This window comes from Mirounga angustirostris, unplaced genomic scaffold, assembly GCF_029215605.1.
Source record: "Mirounga angustirostris isolate CCGP_5_RB_7025 unplaced genomic scaffold, mMirAng1.0.hap1 SCAF_5, whole genome shotgun sequence".
Taxonomy (NCBI): Eukaryota; Metazoa; Chordata; class Mammalia; order Carnivora; family Phocidae; genus Mirounga; species Mirounga angustirostris.
Window position 1 is genome coordinate 166,392,671 of NW_026991713.1, and position 19,957 is coordinate 166,412,627.

A 19,957-nucleotide genomic window follows, 5' to 3' on the forward strand; every position below is an offset into this window, starting at 1 on the left:
TGACTGGAGGGGTATCCCAGCCTCAGTCTGCCCCTCTGTAAGGTGTTGGGGTGGGTGGGCCATGATTTGTAAGTCCTCTTCCTACGATTTTATGGGGGCAAACCTCCTGCATCGCCCTAGATGCTGCAGATCGGGAAATGTGCCCAGTCCCAGAGCAGAGCTGGGTCTGGGGTCAGGCAGGCGAGGCTCTCTCCATACACAGCGTGGAAGGGGTGCCATAAAAACCCAGAAGTCAAGATAAATAATATTTTGATGCTGCATTCTAAAAATCGAAAAAAATGCAAAAAATCCATGAAGAGCTCCTACGTGGCCACGCACATGTGCACAACTCCCCTCGCACGCCAGCTCCAGGGGGCTTGTCCACCGACCTGACCATGGCAACTTCGGCATCCCCACCGCTCCTCCCATGCCACGCACCCCCACCCCTGCCAGGTTTTCGGCATCTAGCAAGGCGCCAGGTCCTCTCCTCACGCCCGGTCCCGCGTCCACACAGACCCCCAGACCCATCCAGCGTGGTTAACGGTGCTGGGCTCTCAAGGTTGACCTCAGCGACCACTCTCTTCACCCCCAGCCTGCATGGAAGCTCCTCTCGGTGTACCTGCATCCTCTCAGACCACCCAGCACTGTCGCCCCTCTCTGAGAGCTGGGGCTGGATCTCATTCAATATTTGAGCCCCACACATATCAGTGTCATGAATGAACGAATGCACGGGTGACTCTGATTTGGGGTGGTGCCCAGTGCCCATAGCATCCCAGCAGGGGGGCCCTTGGGGGCTCACTTCTAGGGATGGGGCCTCACATCACCCAAGCAGCCTGATCGGCAGGGAGAGCATGGCTGGACAGAAGCCCCTCCTCATCTCCAGCCATAACTGTAGTCCTCTTTGTAAGGGCATCTGTAAGGTATCTGAAGGGCTCAGGACCTCTGTCCTTTTTCTTTCTGTCTTTAGGCTAAACATCTCCAGATCCTTTAGTAGGTCTCCATTTGACATGCCTTCTGGACCCCCCCAGAGGGTGTTGGGGTGGGGTTACTTCAGGTCCTCAAAGTCTTAGGCTGCTTGTGGGCTAATTTTTCTCTTCCCTGAAGTCTGTCATCAGTTTCGAGCACCTCCACCCTTACCCATGTGAATTGAAGCCAGCTGGTGATCTCTCACCGGGATCATTCCCACCTTTCCTGCCTAACAAGGCCCCTGTTTCTGCTCTTGCTCCACAATAGTAGAATCCCCACAGAGCAACAAGGGATCCTTTTAGAACGTAAACCAACCTTACTCAGAGTACACAGCAAAACTCTAACGATGGATTATGGTCTTCCTCTTCTGTTCTGCCATCTCCTCTCGCTCACACCCTTGCTCATGTTACTCCAGCCACATTGACTTTCTGCTGCTGCTCAACTGGGCCAAGCTTGTTCTTGCCACAGGGCCTTTGTGCTTGCTGTTCCTTCAGCATGGCATATTCTTCCCCTAGAAATCCACATGACTTGCCCCTTTACCTCATTCGGGTCTACTACTTAAATACTCCTTTATCCCCGAAACATTCCCTGCCTACATTATTCAAAACAGTCTCTCTCCCACCCCCCAACCTCTGTCCCTTTACTCCATATTATATATTTGCTTATCGTCTGCTCCATGAGGACTACATCTGTTTTGTCCACTACTGCATTCCCAATGCCAAAATGGGGCCCGGGACACAGTAGGTGCTCAATGAATACCTGTTGAATAAAGAAACGAGTCCAAGAGCCTAAAGCTGAGCCTGTGGTCTCAGCACTCACACCTAGTATTCTGGGTATGAGCCCACTGGTGTGACCCACAGATTTGCTTCATTTCTTTACATCCAAAATGGCACTTCTCCCCTGAGTCCTCATTCCCAACCTCCAAGATTTCTGGATTGTACTGGAAGATCCAAACGTTTCATCCTTGCCATTTTCAACTCTTGCTGAGTTGAGTCCCTGGCCTGCCTTTTCAGTGTTGCCCTGGTATTTTTAGAAGAGTACTTCTTGTGTGTTTGTGAGGGCCAATTATCCCAGCTGCCCCTCTGGGTACATTCCCACTTGCTAGTTCATTTTTTTTCAATCTGTACCAACACTGATGAAATTGCCCACTAACTGTGTGCCAATCCTAAAACCATAATGACACCCCGGTCCTGACTGGCCTCTGCCACCATAGCTCATGCAGCGGAAACTCACAAGAAGTGCACAAATGCAGAGTTCGCCTCACCCAGGGAGAGCGTCAGGAAAAGGAGAACCAGACTGCCCTTGGGGGGGCGGGTGGGATGGTGTTGCCAGCCAGCATGTTGGGAGAACACCAAGCCCTTCGTCCTCACGGGATGTCTTGTGTTCACCCTCTGTTCCTCTGGCATGGATGCTCCGCCAATGGAAGGGTTTGCCTTTACCCCCAGATCTCTGGGACCTAGGCTAATCTCTGGATAGTAACTGTTCTGTGTGAACCTGGCAGGCCTGACAGAACTGCAGTCAGCACAGAGTTGGGATCTTCAGACACAGGCTGTGGGAATGAATGAGCTCACCTCCAAAGGGGGTGTTCAGAGGGATCAACTCAACGGTCTGCAACCAGCTCTGAATCTGGAGACTTTGATGGACCTATGGGATGGCAAAACCATCCCCCCAGATTGTTCCTACAACGTCTTTAGTTTATTCTGTCTTCCCGGAGGGGGCCCATGGGTGCCATTAGAATCTCAAAATGGTTAGAGCAGGGTGTCGAATGCAGCCCACAGAGCTATGGGTCCAGTTCCTGCCTTCCTGTCCAGTGGGATAGTGCACTCTGCCTTCCTCCCTGGCCTCCCCTCCTCCTCAGGTCCCTCCCTCTGCTAGAGCCATACCTTGCCATCTGTCTTCACAGGGGCCACGAGCTTCCTCCTTGGTGCCTTTGTTCAGGCTGTACCATCTTTTTTTTTTTTTTTTTTTTTTAAGATTTTATTTATTTGCGAGAGAGAGAATGAGAGACAGAGAGCATGAGAGGGAGGAGGGTCAGAGGGAGAAGCAGACTCCCTGCTGAGCAGGGAGCCCAATCCGGGACTCGATCCCGGGACTCCAGGATCACGACCTGAGCCGAAGGCAGTCGCTTAACCAACTGAGCCACCCAGGCACCCCCAGGCTGTACCTTCTGCCAAAACACTCTTCTTCCTTCCCCAACAGCCAACTCCTGCTGGTCCTTCTAGACCTTTCAGGGATGCCCTCCCTGAGGCCTGTCCTGAGCACCTCTGCTTCTCTCCCACCCCAGCATCACAAGATCAGGGCTACCCAAAGTGAGGCCCACACTGCCTGTCCGTGAACTGTCTGCAAAACAAGCTTGGGATGGAAATTGTGAGTAAGCTTCAAAAGCATTTACAGCAATTCAACTGAGTAATTTTATGTCGGTGGAACCTAATAATAAAAACTTGGGCCTTGTGTTTGCTTCTTTTTTTTTTCTTCAGCTTATTTTTCTAGTCATTCATTTTTATTGCATTTTATAAAAGTCTCAGTTTGTGATCAACTGGAAGTAAGACAAGATCTGGTCTTTTACGATACATCAGTGTTTCTCAACCTTCTTTTCATTATTGCCCCCCTATGGAGCATTTGTAGGTCATTTTCCTTTCCCTGCCAGCCACCCACTCTGTTCCCACCATGAAATTTTAATACCACAGACCTTCTGCGTATCTGTTTGCACGCTGTATGGAGGTTTGTGATTTATACATAAAAAGAGCAATACTCTTTTGCATCCCCCTCCAAGAACCAATTTTCACCCTGTTGGGGACTGTGTCACTCTCAGTAAGAAGGCAAGCCACAGATGGTTTGAGAAGCACTACTGTGGTCCTGGGTGAAGTAGGTGCTGCCCCCAGGGGGGATCTGGAAATCTGGGCTGGGCCTTTCTTGACAGCTAGTAGTTGGGCTGCAGTGTTGAAATATACACATTCTTGCAAATCACCTTTCATTTCCCTTGTACATTACAGTAAGGGTATCCACTGAACTTTTTTTTTAACTATGGATTTCCGGTAGGTTCCCTTATCTATAAACTATCTGTTGGGTCTTATGATTCTTTGGCAGATGAGGAGGAGGAAGAGGCCACAGTCATGCATCTGGTTGGTCATGTCCAATATTCTTGCTCCTCTGTCATTTACCCTGTGACCATTCACTGCTCATCATCTGGACATCTCAGGGCAGCCATGGGGAGCCCTGCAGACCATCTGGAGAGGCTGCTCCTGGAATGTGCAGCAAGCTGGTCTGCAGGAAACACCAGTCTGAGAAATGGTCCTCTCTGATATACCTGCAGCACACTCAGTGTTGTAAAGAGCTGGGGAGCCATGTCCATTCAGTAGCGAACCCCACCTCTTCATTTTTTTTTAAGATTTTATTTTTTTAAGTAATCTCTACACCCAACATGGGGCTCAAATTCACAACCCTGAGATCAAGAGTTGCATTCACCTTGCCGCCTGAGTCAGCCAGGTACCCCAGAAGCCCACTTACTTCTATTCAAGGCAGAATCTTTGGACTCTATTACTTTTACTTACACAGAGCTACTTTGATTTTGTAGGATACCTACGATGACCCATGGAACTAGCATTCCAAGGAACACACTTTGGAAAAAACGGAGCCCAAAGTTTTATTAATTCACGTTCCTTTTCCCCAAGACCATAGGTCTTTGGAAGTCAATGAGTAAAAATCAGAATGTCTTCTTCATCTGGGTTAATGCAGATAGGCTGGTGGTTCCTTCAGCCCCCATCAGCCAGCTCTGAAACCCTGCCCATAACTGTCCCTGTAGCAAGTCTGAAGAACATCATGGCTCCTATGGGCATTCTCTCTTCCCAAGGCTTAGCACGAGACTTGACAGACACTGAAGACTCAAATTCATTTCCTGACTTCTCTTTAACCAAAGGTAGATTCATTCTACCTTGAAGATGCCTATCATGTCTCACCCTCTCTCCACCTGGGAGACAAGCCAAATATAGGAGCATCACAGACATATTGAGGGCCCAAGTCCCCTGAGCACTCTCTTGAGCTGCCCAGATGGTGTATTTCTTCAGAAAAATCTTTAGCTTATGTCCTTCAATAGTGGTCATTCCTCCTTCCCCCCCGGCCCCAGGAATTGTTCTGAACACAGAGAATTCAGTCTGAGTTCAAGACAACAGTCTGTGGAAAGTTGGACACAGGCTTAGGGAACATCACAGATGGTGCATTAGTGGGCAAGGGCTGCCATAACAAAGTACCACACACTGGGCTGTTTAAGCAACAAAAAATGATTTTTCTCACAGTTCTGGAGGCTGGAAGTCCAAGATCAAGGTGTCAGCATTTTGGGTTTCTTCTGAGACCTCTCTCTCGGTATATCTGTGTCCTAATCTCTTCTTCATATAAGGGCCCCAGTCAGATTGGGTTAGGGCCCACCCTAATGACTGCATTTGAACTTAGTTACTACTTTAAAGACCCTGTCTCCAAAAACAGTCACTTTATGAGGTGCTGCGGGTTAAGGCTTCAACTTATGAATGTTGGGGGGAAATAATTTAGCTCATAACGGGTGGAAAAGGTATCTGGCCTCCCTAGCATAAGTCTCAAAGAAACATACACCACTGGAGCTTTGGAGACTGTTGAACTCATTCATTTCAGAAACTGGAAAAATGAGGCTTGGAAGGAGAAGTAACTGCTTGCAGTAACCCAGCTCCCACGCCCTGGACTCAAACCCGAAGTTCCCAGGGCCCATCAGACCGCTTCCTCTCCACACCACCATTCTCACCCCGTCCCTAGAAAAACCAACACACAAACACACTAAAAAATTATAAGCAATTTAAAAAGAGAGGAGAAAAAATAAGTCTCTAAGGCCAGGCAAATTCTTGGACAAAGATTCTTTGTTTGACCAAACATGAATTAGGCTCCCGACCCTTCTCCTGGGCCCATCTGTACACTCCTTCATATACTCCAGTTTTAGCAAGATCCCTGCTAAGTCAGTTGACCAAGAACCCCTGACGTTGATATCCTGATCAGGTTCCTCATCCTCTACCTTCCCCCAGGTGATGTCGGACACCCTGGCCTGTCTTCAGCAAGAGTCTTGTTAGGTTGCTTTAGCCAGAATGTCCTTCACCCCTGAAATTTCCTCTTAGTAATTTTCCATCCACTGACTCCCACCCTGCTCCATGGCTATAGATCCCCACTTGCCCATGCTGGATTCAGAGTGGAGCCCAGTCTCTCTCCCCCACTGCAAAATCCCATTGCTGCGGCCCCTGCCCCTATCAAGATGGTCCTCACTAAAGTCTGCTTACCATTGTTCACAGGTGCCCCTGAATATTTTTTTCCCTTAACAACCAGGAATCTGGATTTATAAAGGCTGGAGACCAAAGAAGCAACATTGGCTTGGGTACACTCTTCAGCTGCAGTTTTCAAAGTATGCTCCATGGGACCCCTGTGGGTTCCTGAGACCTTTTCAGGGATCCACAAGGTCATGACTATTTTCATAGTTATACCAAGATGTCATTTACCTTAACCACTTTCATTGTCTTGTGAGTGGAGTTTTCCAGAGGCCACATCATGTGGGATGATGCCCCTGTTCTGATGACATGAGAATCCACCTGTTGTCTAGTACTCTAGACATCAAGAGATCTGCAACACGGTGGAAAAATGCCACTCTCCTAATTTTTTTGTTTGTTTTGGAAAATACACTTATTTTTCATAAACATGTGTTATGCATGTTGTTGTTTTGAATGAGTTAAGAGATACATTTTTAAAATATCCACTTTAATTTCTAACACAGTAAAAATGGATAGATAGGAGATACATAAGCAAAAACCCTTTGGGGTGGTCTACCATAATTTTTAAGATTATGAAGGGGTGCCTAAACCAAAAAGTTTGAGAACAAGTGCTCTAGACAGTAGATGAAGCTTACTGATGAAATCATCAGTCATTGTCCTTCATTCTTCTTTGTGCCATTTTTCCCTTCCAGTGGATTTCTTTTAAGATCTGGTTTCATTCCCCCCAGACCCTCATAGAAAGGAGAGACAGCGATTGGTACCTAGAGCCCTGTGAGCACCCTGACCTAAGGGCTGCTCCTCCCAACGCTGCCCTCCTTGTGCTCCATGGGAACCGCCTCTCTGCCCTGATAGGTGGGGACCCCAGGATGGCATGTCAGTGGCTGGGGCAGCTCCCTAGCTCCCCAGGGCTCGCCTCATTAGCCTCTGATGAGCCCTGTGCCCTGTGGGTGGTACAAACATGGGACATCAGCACCTCACTGCTGACCCGGACAGGTAACAAGCAGAGAGAGACAGCTGCCAATATCACAAAGCCGTAAAGAAATGCCCTGGGTGGCTCTGTCCTCCCTCCATCTGGGACAGGCCCCCATCTTTTTGGGTCTGAGCAACCCGAGTTTTTGCCCTTCTTTTTGCCACCACCTGGCAGTGGGAGAAGTGGGGAGGGAGACAGTGGAAGTGAGGTTGAGAGGTAAGAGGTCGCACACACACAGGCTCACTGAGTGCACGTTGCCCAAGAACCTTCACGCCAGGAGTTTCTACTGCTAATAGTAGTGACAAGAGCAGACATTGACTGAGGGCTTCCGCCATGCCAGACACATCTGAGTCATCTGCATGTGTTTATTTACTTAATCCTTGCAACCCTGGGAAGAAGGTGCTATTGCTCGCCGCATTTTGCTGGTGAGGGAAGGGAGGCACAGAGAGATTAAGTAATGTGCTCAAGGTCACACAGCTAATCAGCTACAGAGGAAGGGTTTACACTCAGGAAGCCTTGTGCCAGAGTCTGGGCTCTTTCACACTATATTGTATACAGAGAATATGATGTGATACCTTTTCCAGGGAGGCAAGGAGCTTCCAGTCTGAAAGGAAGAAGGAGGTCCAGATCCAGGAAGACAGGAAGGGGCAGATGAATGGTGCAGGTCAAATACACTCAGAGGGAGAACTTGGCCTTGAAGTGGCTTACATGCAGGCAGGAGGAGATGGAGAGGAGAGGGAACAGGCAGGATGTTATGAGCATATGGGCCGTAAGGATGAAGACCCTGGCTCCTCTTCCTGAGACCCCCTCAAAGTCCAGCCCGGGGTCTTATGAGAGCCATTCCACCTGTTACCAAAGAGCTGACTGCCAATATCCTGCTGCTACAGTGTCTTGGAACCTGGCTGGGAGAATCCATGTTTACTAAAGAGTCTACAACTGGCCTCAGTCCTTCAACCTCCTCCTGGCCTCCAGCCAGACCCAAAGGGCGCTCTCCCAGCCTATGAACAGCAGTGAGGAAGCCCACGATGGACACAGTCGGGTCAGCTTCTGAGAGATGCCACACCCAGAAAGTGTCAGATCCTGAAGTGACATGGAGAGAAACTTCGAACTGTACGGGAGCCAGGCGGCAGTCAGGGCGAGTGGAGGCATTCGAGAATAAAGCTTAGTAAAGCTAAGAGAGACATAGGTGCGAGTGGGAGCAGGCCCACGAGGTGCTGCAAACAAAGGCCACTCGCTCTGGGGACAAGAGGACTTCTTCTGAAGCCCCAGGGCTCTAGCTGCTCTCAGTAAGTCTTAACGGCTGCTGTGTCCAGTGTTTGAACTGATGCTTCTACCACTTGCGAAAGCATGCTCTCATGTTCTGTTTCAGTGTATAGTAAAACCATCAGGTTGTGCTCAGAGAGACCCAGGAGAAGAATGCCTAGAACAGTCTGATGAAGAGACAGAGCAGTCTTATGTTAGCCTGCAAAACAGGACATCTACCTGCCGAACAGCAGAGTTGTCATGGTGCATGCTCCAGGTGCTCCATTCAGGGGGATTCTGTGCTGGGTTCCCATTCCCCTGTATGACATACTCTGAAGCTATGCAGCCTATGGTCCCGCCCATCAGGCTCTTTGGCTGTAGGACCATCACTCTCAAGTACTGAGTATTAGAAAATCCCTCTGAGGCAAAAATGAACTATTGGGACTGCATCAAGATAAAAAGCTTTGGCACAGCAGAGGACAAAACCAAACTACAGCCTACAGAATGGGAGAAGATATTTGCAAATGTCTTATCAGATAAAAGGCTAGTATCCAAAATCCATCAAGAAATGGGCAAAAGACATGAACAGACGTTTCTCCAAAGAAGACATACACATGGCCAACAGACACATGAAAAAATGTTCCACCATCACTCGGCATCAGGGAAATACAAATCAAAACCACAATGAGATACCACCTCACACCAGTCAGAATGGCTAAAATTAACAACTCAGGAAACAACAGATGTTGGCAAGAATGCAGAGAAAGAGGAACCCTCTTACACTGTTGGTGGGAATGCATGCTGGTGTAGCCACTCTGGAAAACAGTATGGAGTTTCCTCAAAAAGTTAAAAATAGAGCTACCCTATGACGCAGCAATTGCACTACTAACTATTTACCCAAAAGATACAAATGTAATGATCTGAAGGGGCACCTGCACCCCAATGTTTATAGCAGCAATGTCCACAATAGCCAAACTATGGAAAGAGCCCAGATATCCATCGACAGACGAATGGATAAAGATGTGGTATATATATACAATGGAATACTACTCATCCATCAGAAACAGAAATCTTACCACTTGCAACAACGTCGATGGAACTAGAGGGTATCATGCTAAGCTAAATAAGTCATTCAGAGAAAGACAATTATCGTATGATTTCACTCATGTGGAATTTAAGAAACAAAACAGAAGATCATACGAGAACGGGGGGGAAATAAAATAAGATGGAATCAGAGAGGGAGACAAACCATAAGAGACTCTTAGCTATAGGAAACAAACTGAGGGTTGCTGGAGGGAGGTGGGTGGGGGGATGGGGTAACTGGGTGATGGGCATTAAGGAGGGCATGTGATGTAATGAGCACTGGGTATTATATACAACTGATGAATCACTGAACTCTACCTCTGAAACTAATAATACACTACATGTTAACTAAATTTAAATACAATTAAATAAAATTAAAAAAAAAATCCCTTTGCAGCAAAGGAGCTGGGAGAACAAGCACTTGGGGTCTACTGGTCCCTCATCTCCAAGAAATGAAAAACAAACAGGTACTTAGAACTTCATCCAGGAAAGACAGTCTATTTTTCTTATTGACAGATTTAAAAAAATGAACCTCAGAGACCATGATCAAAGAAAGATATTTTACTAAACTTCTAAAGAAAGAGGATAAGAGCCATTTCCTAGGACACAGTATGTGGCCAATCTGGAAGAGCCGCCAAGAGAACACTTTAATGCACAACGTAGGTTCTATTTCCATTTTAGGGTGCTATGATCTTATCATGGTTTTCAAAAATAGAAGACAGGAAAAATACATTTTTATCCATTTTCCATCTGTCCATCCACCCATGCATCTGTTGATCCATCTATCCACTCATCCATCCAACCATCTAACCATCTGTCTGTCCATTCATCCATCCATCTGTCCATCCATCCAACCCTCCATTCATCCATCCACCCATCCATCCTACAAATGTAATTTTTTTTCTATAAATGTTTTTTTAAGGCCTACAACATGTCAGGTACCATCCTAGGTTAGTCATGGGGTATACTGATAATTAAAATAGATATAGACCCTTTTCAGAGTTTGCCATCTAACAGATGAGGATGCTGATGAAGCTATTACAAGTATTTCAAGTACAGTGAGAAGAAAAGATGATGCTCAGGGTGCTACAAGAGCAAGGAGGTAAGGCAAAGGAGAAAAAAAAAAAAAAAAGCCAGGCATTAAAATGAAAGTGTGTTCACACAGAGATATTCACACTGAATTAATACATGGCTTAAAATCTCTACCTAAAGATCCAATTAAAATGTGGGAATGCGGTATGTCTCATATCTGCGTTTCAATATATGACTTATGCCTATAATTAAGCTGTGTTTTTAAAAAATGCAACCCAGTGAAATCTCGGACCCAAATCCTGTCTCTTGGGCTATTTTACTAAATCCCCAATTAGCAATCAGACAAAGGCCATTGTCTCAAAAGCAGTAATTTGGTCTTCAGTGTGATCTGAATTTGCAAGCTTATGTGAATTGAGAATCAGAAGAACCTGATATTTGTCCAAAGGGGGTGGGGGGAATGCTTTCTGATGCCAGAAAAGAGTGACAACCAAGAATAGCTGAAGAGGTCAGCAGAAACCTGACACTGAAAAGGCTTTTATGCTTCTGACAATTATTCCTTTTCTGTCAAAAAGGTTTGGTGCCTTTTCCTATCAATTCTCTCCACCTTATTTCAAAATTACTCTTTGAATGAGATGATGAATGGTCTCAAAAAACTTTCAGAAATTGTGAAAAATGAGCAATGTATTGATGAAAGGTGGAAGCCAAAAGTTTCACATTTCCCCGCATAGAACACCAGAAGCAAAGTGAAGGGACCTCTGTCATTTCACACTTCCAACCAATTTTCAGGAGAAAGGGCTGATTCCCTCCTTTGGAATCTCATTCATAATGATGACAGATAAGGAGCATGACCAGGGCCCCACCTCAGGCCGCATGTGGGTGTCCTGGGCAGAAGTGGTTGGAGACCTAGTGTTCTCTTGGTGGACAGAAGCAACCTCCCACACCCACTCTCCAGAGAAGGACTTGTGGCCAAATACAAGCTTTAAGCACCTGACCCATGGATGCAGTCTCCACCCACAGTGAAGTCTACTGGACAGGGTGTCAGCCGTCCCTCATTCCCTTGGCCCCTGAGCATGGACAAACTATGACTCTAGTGTATAGACCATCTACAAAGAGACTCCAAGGCTACCCTGAGTATGAGTCCAGTGTTCTGCACACAGCAGAGAAGGCACCCCTCCATCCGTTCCCCAATCAAGGGGGTCAAGAGAATATTGAGGATGGAGGACGTATCTAGGGTGACCAATGTTTGATTGGCTACATGGGAGGGATTGAATTCCCATTCTTAAAGGGGGCATGTCCTCTTTTTTTTTTTCCCCCATGGACAATCTAGGTCTTCTTGTTTCCTGACCTTTAACTGCCTATCACACAAGTTCAAGAATAGGTCATCTTCTTTAAACTAATAGAGAAGGATGATTAAGTCAAGTTACGTTTTGGCCGTTTGAACTAAAAAGCCAATTCCCTCAGGGAAGGAGGAGTATGATGGTATAGTGGTGATGGCAGGGGAGATCAGACAGGAGGAAAAGGCCGGCGTGGCTCAGTAGGATGAGAACTCAAAATGTTCAAAGTCTCTGGTTATTGGAGACTTTGAACATTTTGAGAAAGCAGTTCTAGACGAGTCATCCAGGGGAGACAGACAGAGGAATGCTGAAGGAAGTGTGTTATAAGGGGATCACCTTTCATTTCCGGGAGCTTGGGACAAGAACAGGAGGAGAGAAAACTACAGCTTGGAGGGTAGGAGACTGGTCAGTTTAAAAGGAGAGGGAAGGGTTGAAGAAAGGAGGACAAGAGAAGCCATCAAGTTCTGAGGAGATGAGAGGATAAGGAATCTTGGATTTGGATGACTTTAAGCTTCTCCAGAGGTACCACTGTGAACTGTCTGTCTCAGGCTCCACAAACAGGCCCAGGTTCTAGTCAGAGCATCATTCTCATCTGTTTGAGGCAGAGGCTGGGAGATCACCTTCTGGGCACACATGTGCAGACCTTAATAGTTCACATGGTGCTGCCATATGTATTATCTCAGGGCCCATCCCATCCACCTGTGAGGTTGGCCGGACAGGCACCTGCATCATTTGATAGAGGCACAGTCTTGCCCATCAAAACACAACCTTCAGAACTGGGACCTAGGTTTCAGACTCCAAGCTCAGGGCTCTTCCTGCTGCCTTGTGCTGCACCTGCCCTTGTCAGAGGTCGGAGAGATAAGCGCGACACCTCCTCCCCCCGGAATCATCAGAGAAATGATGCTTTCCTCCTGTCAAGCCAAGTGGACACCGTGCCTCTTCTCATGGCCTCTTTCATTCAGAGTCCACTGGAGACAAAAGTTGATGTAGAGTAAAGGAATAAGAGAGCAGAAACACTTTGCTTCTACAGAGCAGACAGAAGAGGGAGCCAGAATGCTTTCATCTACTCCAGGGGCTGGAAAAGCCACACCTGGGGCCAACATAGGTGACCTGGTCGGGGCTGGCCCGTGAGTGGATGGAGGGCTGGGAAAGTAATAGAGTCACAGACCCTAGGACAGGGGGGCAGAGCAGGCTAGTGGGTTGGAAGCTAGTCTGGATAAGGTCCTGATTGAACAATTACACCTAGAATTAAATATGACAAACAGCCTGTTCAGTTACACGAAGCACTGGCAATGAGATAAGCTTCTCCAAGCTCTCTGCTGATGCTCTTGTTTCATCATACCCCCGGTACCTTCTCTCCCAGGGCAATGATCCTCCCCACCAGATACTACCTCACTAGATCCTACTATGGTGGTACCAGAAGATTCGTGCCAGTCACACTAGTCTTGAAACAGGATGTCTTGGCATCAGTAATCTATTTCCTCCTTAAGGAAGACTAGCAGTGTGGGGTTGGAAAGGCCTCCAGAAGTTATCTCTTGGCCCTTCCAGAAGAAAACTTGGGATTGGCCCAACATAATATGTACATAATATGGCCCAACATAATATGTACACACACACACGCACACTGGAAATTACGGGATTCTTTGTTTTGAAACACTAATTTTGATGGTGATGAGGTTGGATGGTTTTATTTTAAAATCATGAATTAAGAGGACTAAAATAAAATTAGTTGCAACTCCCAACAAACACCCAGAGAAGTTCAGTGACTTTGCTCAGGTCCAACAGCGAGCTAGACCTAAAAAAAATCCAGGTTCTTGACTCTCAGTTTTATGATTCTTCTGAAATTATGTGTCCTGGAGCCAAACAAGATAGAGAAGGTTGCTAAAAATACCCAGACATAACCATTGAACCAGGAGAGGGGAGGGCACGCAACGATCTGGAACGCCTCTTCAAGCTCTTGGTCCTTATTGGTCTTCTAAGAAAGCAGGGACCGCTCATAGAAGGACAGATGCTGATTTGGCTGATGCACCTGCAGAATGACATTGCTTCCCAGGGCTGGTTAATGTAGACCCTTTGGCATTTTCGCCTTTGATTTCCTTAATGTGATCGCTCTGTTTCCTTGCTGTCTGACAAAGGTCAATTTCTATTTGTCCTCTAATAAATGGGCTGCTTAATGCTGGAGAAAAAAAAATGAGCAACAGGAAACCCTCACTGCCATCTACAAATAACTATAAAGTAAATCATTTACTATGGTTTCGTCTTTGAACTTAAAAATTTTTATCACATACAAATGTACCATCATTAGCCTTCCCTGGCAGCATCCAGCCCTTTATGGAGTTAACTGCCTCTCCAAACTGATCATGCTTTTCTGAACATGCTGTATTTTTGGCTGCAGCCTTGAATTGCTGGGAATGCAATTGCTTTTTAATTGGAACCAACAACCAGTGCTGGCTTGGATTCAGAGCTGAGCCTCCCTGCAACAAAAATGTCTGCTAGAACCTCGAGATCAGCGAGAGGGTGGCCAAGTCACCCACATTCCGGTTTATGACTCCCCAGGGAAGCTCTGTTTGTATCTGGGGACTCTGCTGGCTCCTAAGAGAGAATTTCCACTCTCTGACCAGAAAAAGAAGTACCTGGCACTCAGGGGAACTGGCAAATAGAAACTGGCAGGAGTCTTCTCCTTGCCCAGTTGATGTCTGCAAATGTGTGAATAGACCAGGAGCTCAGAAGAAAGGAAACACAAGAATCACCAAGGAAATTTTTAGTGTTCTCTGTCAGTATGCCAGGACCAAACGTCCCTCCCTTTCCCAAGGGAAACAATTGCAGGAATGGGTCCTCTTGCCTTCTGTGAGGGGAATAATCAGCATTCTGGAAAGGAACCCATTGCTTCAGGTTCTCATTCTATCAAGCAATTATTTAGAATTTACAGCTTATTAATACAACAGCACATCTCATTGACACAGCATGCTAAAAAGCTTCTACTTAATCAGATATCAGCACAATGGCTTGCTAAACACAATCTCTTTTTCACGCATTCCTTTGATTTAACTAATTTTAACAGAACACATGAAGGGCATGAGCCGAAGGCCAGTCGTCCATACTGAAATGCAGGCAGAGGAATTATGCACAGTATAAAGTGACTAATTCTAAGCGTCTAAAGGGCTATTTCCACAGGTGCAGCCCTTAGAATGGGGTGTGTGTTGTAGTAGGCTTAGCCTCTGTGCTGTGTGGGATGAAAACCAACACAGAGAAAAATCCAAACAATTCAGTAAAATTCTCTCTTCTCCCATTCACACACACTCAAGTCTGACTCTAAATTCCTTCATTCTCTTAGTCAAGTTTGCAAACAGTAGACAAAGCCTTCTACATCGGAGTTGGGGGGGGGGGCATTCCTTTTGAACTTATAGACATTGTTGAACCAGCTGAATAAGGTTTCTAAGAACAAGCGACACCCTACCTTGGTCTAAAGGATACCAATTGCTTCCATCACTGATGCTTTAGACATAGGGGATTCAGCCCACTTGCCCCACACTGTGGCTGGGTGGTGGCTGTGGGAACTGTCCAAACTCATGTCCTGTGCTCATCGGGGACTGTCCCCTCAGCTAAGGCAGCCCCTCTGCTGTCACCACACTTCCTCCCTCCCTCTGCTTTGGATCATATTCCTCCAGCCAGAAATTCCAGGCCATTAGCTCCTTCACGTTCCAAGGTTTTCCCTCTGCAAAGCCAGCAACATACTAGGGCACCCTGGGTTATTCTAGGCCATGGTCCTCTTTCTCTGAATTCCTTAGCACTTTCCTGGGCCTGGGTAATACAGAGTTTCCCCCTTTTCCCAAGAGTCTGACATATTAACACCAACAAGAGTCAATGCCTTTTGAATGCCTACAGTGGCTCTAAGACCTGAAGTGTTTTTTGTCATCTCACAAGCATCTGTCTTGTATTTCTGTATTGAGAGCATTGTGCTGGGGCACAGTGAGGAAGACCAGGGACCAAGCAATTCAGGGAGGTAGTAGGACATGGGAAAGAAGCTTATAAGCTCCTGGGGAAAAAAAAAAGACAAGTCAACAGTTGTGGGTTTGTCTACAATATACCACTTTCACAGCCACCATAAGCAAGGTGGGGAGGGCTGGCTGGAATGAAGGATTACTTGTAAGTAGCGGTCAGCGGGCCCTTGAGCTGGGATCTTGAAATCCAGGGCCTCGGACTGGGGTCCTCTGTGCAAGGGGCCTTGAGTGCCTGCCCGTAGAGGACAGATTTCAATCTGGCAGCAGTAGGGATCCAGCAAATGTGCCTCACAGGGAGAACAGCAGGCCCTTATCTGTTTTAGAAAGAGGAGATTGCTGGAAAATCCCACAGGGGTGGAAATAATGGCCTGAGTGAGAGTAGGCAATGGGCACAGAGAGTAGGTGTTGCTGGTAGACAACCTGAGGGTGTTCAGAGGGAACCTCTGGATGAACTGGGTGCAGGGCAAAGTAAAAGGGCAGAGACAGAGGTATTTCTGATTCCCCCAGGACCACATGTGATTACGACGACTACAGTAAAAGCTGCCACCTTACCTTTGAGCCTTTCCTTTAGCAACGTTCCTTGGGTTCTGACAAGTACTACTTTCACTTGTATTAACTTTTAGCAGCTTTTAAGGATTTTCTGGGTATTCTCCTTTGACCAACAATGCTGTATTTGGGAGCATCTTTCAGAGCCCAAGACTCTTTCCCCACAGTAGTCTTTTGATTAATCCTATACTATCAATTTCTGGTTTTATTATATTGTGATCAGAGAAAAAGATCTGAAAATTTTCTGCTTTTTAAGATCAATGACAGTTTTGCAGGCTAGGCTACAGTTTTTGTGACTGATTCACAGGCATTGGAAAAGAAGTTACATTCTCCTTCTGGGAGGTATTCGAGTTCTAAAAATATTTACCTTTATAATTATGTGCATTCATTCACTCATTAATCATATAATTGATGAATAAATGTTTGTTAAATATGATTAAGTCTAACTAATTATACCTTTCATATCAGCTATATAATTTCTTTCTGTTTTTTCCCCTCAGTTTGCCATATATGCTCTGTGTTATAGCAGATAATGGTGGACTAACTATTTCTACTTTGTGTCGCACCCCCGATTCACCTGCTGCTCTGGGCTTGCTTCCTTCTTTGTCTCCACTGTGGTTGAGGTGGTTTGCTCTCTTATTCAGAAGGCACTCGCTACTCACAAAGGGCCATTCATGATCCCAGTCCTCCTGCTTCTGGCCTGTTGGTACCTGACCACTCCTCAACCCCTCACTCATTCTGCATCCATAATATCCTCAGGCAAGCCCAGGCAAAAGATTCAGAACAGAAGAACGATGCTAGGAAAATGGAAGAAGGCATATTGTTCAGTGTAGACATCTACTTGTTGATGAAGGCCCTGGATGGGAGGAGTTAGACAGGTGGCTTTGATCAGGGAGAAGAAAGGATGTCGGAGGACTACTTATATAGTTGGGGCAAAAAATGAGATGGTGTTTGGTGTGGACCTAGGTGGGGGGGTGTAAAAAACCAGGCAGAGTTTGGGTCCCTTCCATGGTTATAACACAGATGAGCTAAAATTATATGACTGTACTTGGAAACTTCATTATTTTGATACTGCCTGTATCTGTCTCGCTATTTTCTTTTAATGTTGGATTTTACTAAGGTTATTGTGACAGTGATATTTACTGCTCATTGACTATCCATGTGCTCGCCTCTATGTCCTGGCCTCCCTCTAGAGAGATGAAAAATAAATCACTGCAATCCAATGAATGGTTGGTGGAAATAATGGGCGTCACATCTGGGCCAAAGCATTTAAGACCAAAACTGGCACATGAGTCTCCAGTTTCTCTTTTCCCTGCTGCAGTGACCTGGAAGCCAGTTCCAGATGGTGGAACAATAAGGTGACTACCTAACTTACGCACTTGCACGTACATTTCGAGGAGTGAAAGAGGCACTTGCCGTAGGCATGCCGGGACAACGGTACTGTGGGTGCCCTATGGTAAGCAAGTTGGAAGCGGACTGCGTCCCTGAATGATCACTTGAAGGCCACTGCCCTGGAGAGTCCCAAAGCTCTCACTGGACTTTGTGGGAGACAAAATTTTTGTGTGTAAGCAACTGAAACTTCAAGGTGAAGTTGTTACCACAGCAGTGCTTATCTTGCCCTGACTAACATGGTTCTCTGGGAAGTAACAGTGTGGCTCTCAATGTGCGGACCATCAACGAGGAATGAAGGGGCTCTGCTTTGCATCTGGTTGGCTCTGGTGAGAAAGCACCAGGGGAAGAGTGGAAATTCTTCCTCTGAGTGGAAAGAAGAGAGATTCTTCTCTCCCTCTTTTCCTCTGGGGACTTTATTTTTTTCTCTTTTTCTTTGGGAACTCCTATTCCTCACTGATTATACCTCTGTGTTTTATTACTATGTCAGCCATCTTTTCCCACATTCCTTGAGAAGTATTTCTTGTTTATTTGTTTATCTTCTTTAGGGTCAGTTTTAATTTTTAATGCAACCAAAAAAAAAAAATAGTACATAGTTTCTTATGGTTTTAATTCTACTTTCTTTTTTTTAAAGATGTATTTATTTATTTGAGAGAGAGAGAAAGAGAGAGCATGAGTTGGGGGGGAGGAGAAGAACTTCCCACTGAGCAGGGAGCCCGATGTGGAACTTGATCCCAGGACCCTGGGATCATGACCTGAGCAGAAGGCAGACGTTTAACTGACTGAGCCACCCAGGCGCCCTGAATTCCACTTTCTTATGTGCCACTCTGTTTATGATTAATAGATATAAATCCCCCCTCTATCTTATTGAGAATGTGTAATAACTGCTTCCTAACTTTTTCATGGGTTTCAAGTAAGAAATAATTCAGGTGCACCTTTAAGCTCTTAATGACTTTATTCTTTTGTGCTGCAAAATGTTTCCATGGGCTTTTGATGTTTTTCCTGTGTGTTCACACACTTCCTTGAGTTTGATGAATTGATGATAAAACTCTTTTATTCCTCACGCAGTACTAGAAGCATTTTTTTAAAAGATTTTATTTATTTATTTATTTATTTATTTATTTATTTATTTATTTATTTGAGAGCCTGCGTGTGTGAGCATCTATGCACATGTGATTTGGGGGAGGGACAGAGGGAGAGAGAGAATCTCCAGCAGATTCCCCACTGAGCACAGAGTCTGACACAGGGCTTGATCTCACGATCCTGAGAGATCATGACCTGAGCTGAAACAAAGAGTCGGATGCTTAACCAACTGAGTCACCCAGGTGCCCCATACTGGAAGCATTTTTAAATAGCTTCTCATCCTATCACCATCTTGGATGATATCAACTTGTATTTTAAGAAGCCATCCAGTTGAGGAGCATGCCCTGTATGTATGGGCCATTTATTTCTGACCACCAAGTAATTTTATCACTTTGCCTCCCCCCCCCGCACCTCTTTCAGGTTCACTATATTCTCCAATAATCCTGCTCATGGCTTCTTGAGTGTTATCAGTCTATCTCTCCCTGCTTTAGAGACCTGTGATCCAAGATTATGAGCAAGATAAGTCAAGATGGGATTTACCTGTGTGTGTGTGTGTGTGTGTGTGTACAAGTGAGTGTGAATGAGGGTTACAATCATGGCTAAAGCTAACTGAAGTAAACTCAGCAAAACCAAGAGTCTCCTAAGAAACATTCACCAACCCTATGACCATTTACATAAAGGTGGGGCAGGGAACAATGAGGGTGGGTATAAGGCCAACTGAGAGACAAGACACTATAATCAGACTACCGGGATACCATAAGTATCCCTTCAGATACTCTATGAAAGTAGAGATGTCTGGTTGTTGCCATGAGATGAAATGAGAGGCTATAAAGATCAATAAAAAGAGGACATCCCTAAGGTAGAAGGAGACAAGAGAAAGGACAATGTCACAAAAAGATAATACTGCTGAGAGCTGTGGAGTCTCCTTTGCTCTCTTCGTATCAAGTGCTGGCCACCTGAGCCCACCAGCCCAAAGTGAGAGAGGTCTGGGTGAGTAACATCTGCAGGAGTGTCTACCATGAGTTATAGTCCATAAACATATTGGGAAGCTCTTCC

The 19,957-nt window shown here is 45.9% G+C and overlaps 1 protein-coding gene across 2 annotated transcripts in view; it reads right to left on the reverse strand.

The window, feature by feature from the left end:
• Nucleotides 1-19,957, reverse strand: part of GALNT17 (polypeptide N-acetylgalactosaminyltransferase 17) — a 446,740-nt gene that overhangs the window by 73,436 nt on the left and 353,347 nt on the right. The window lies entirely within an intron of this gene.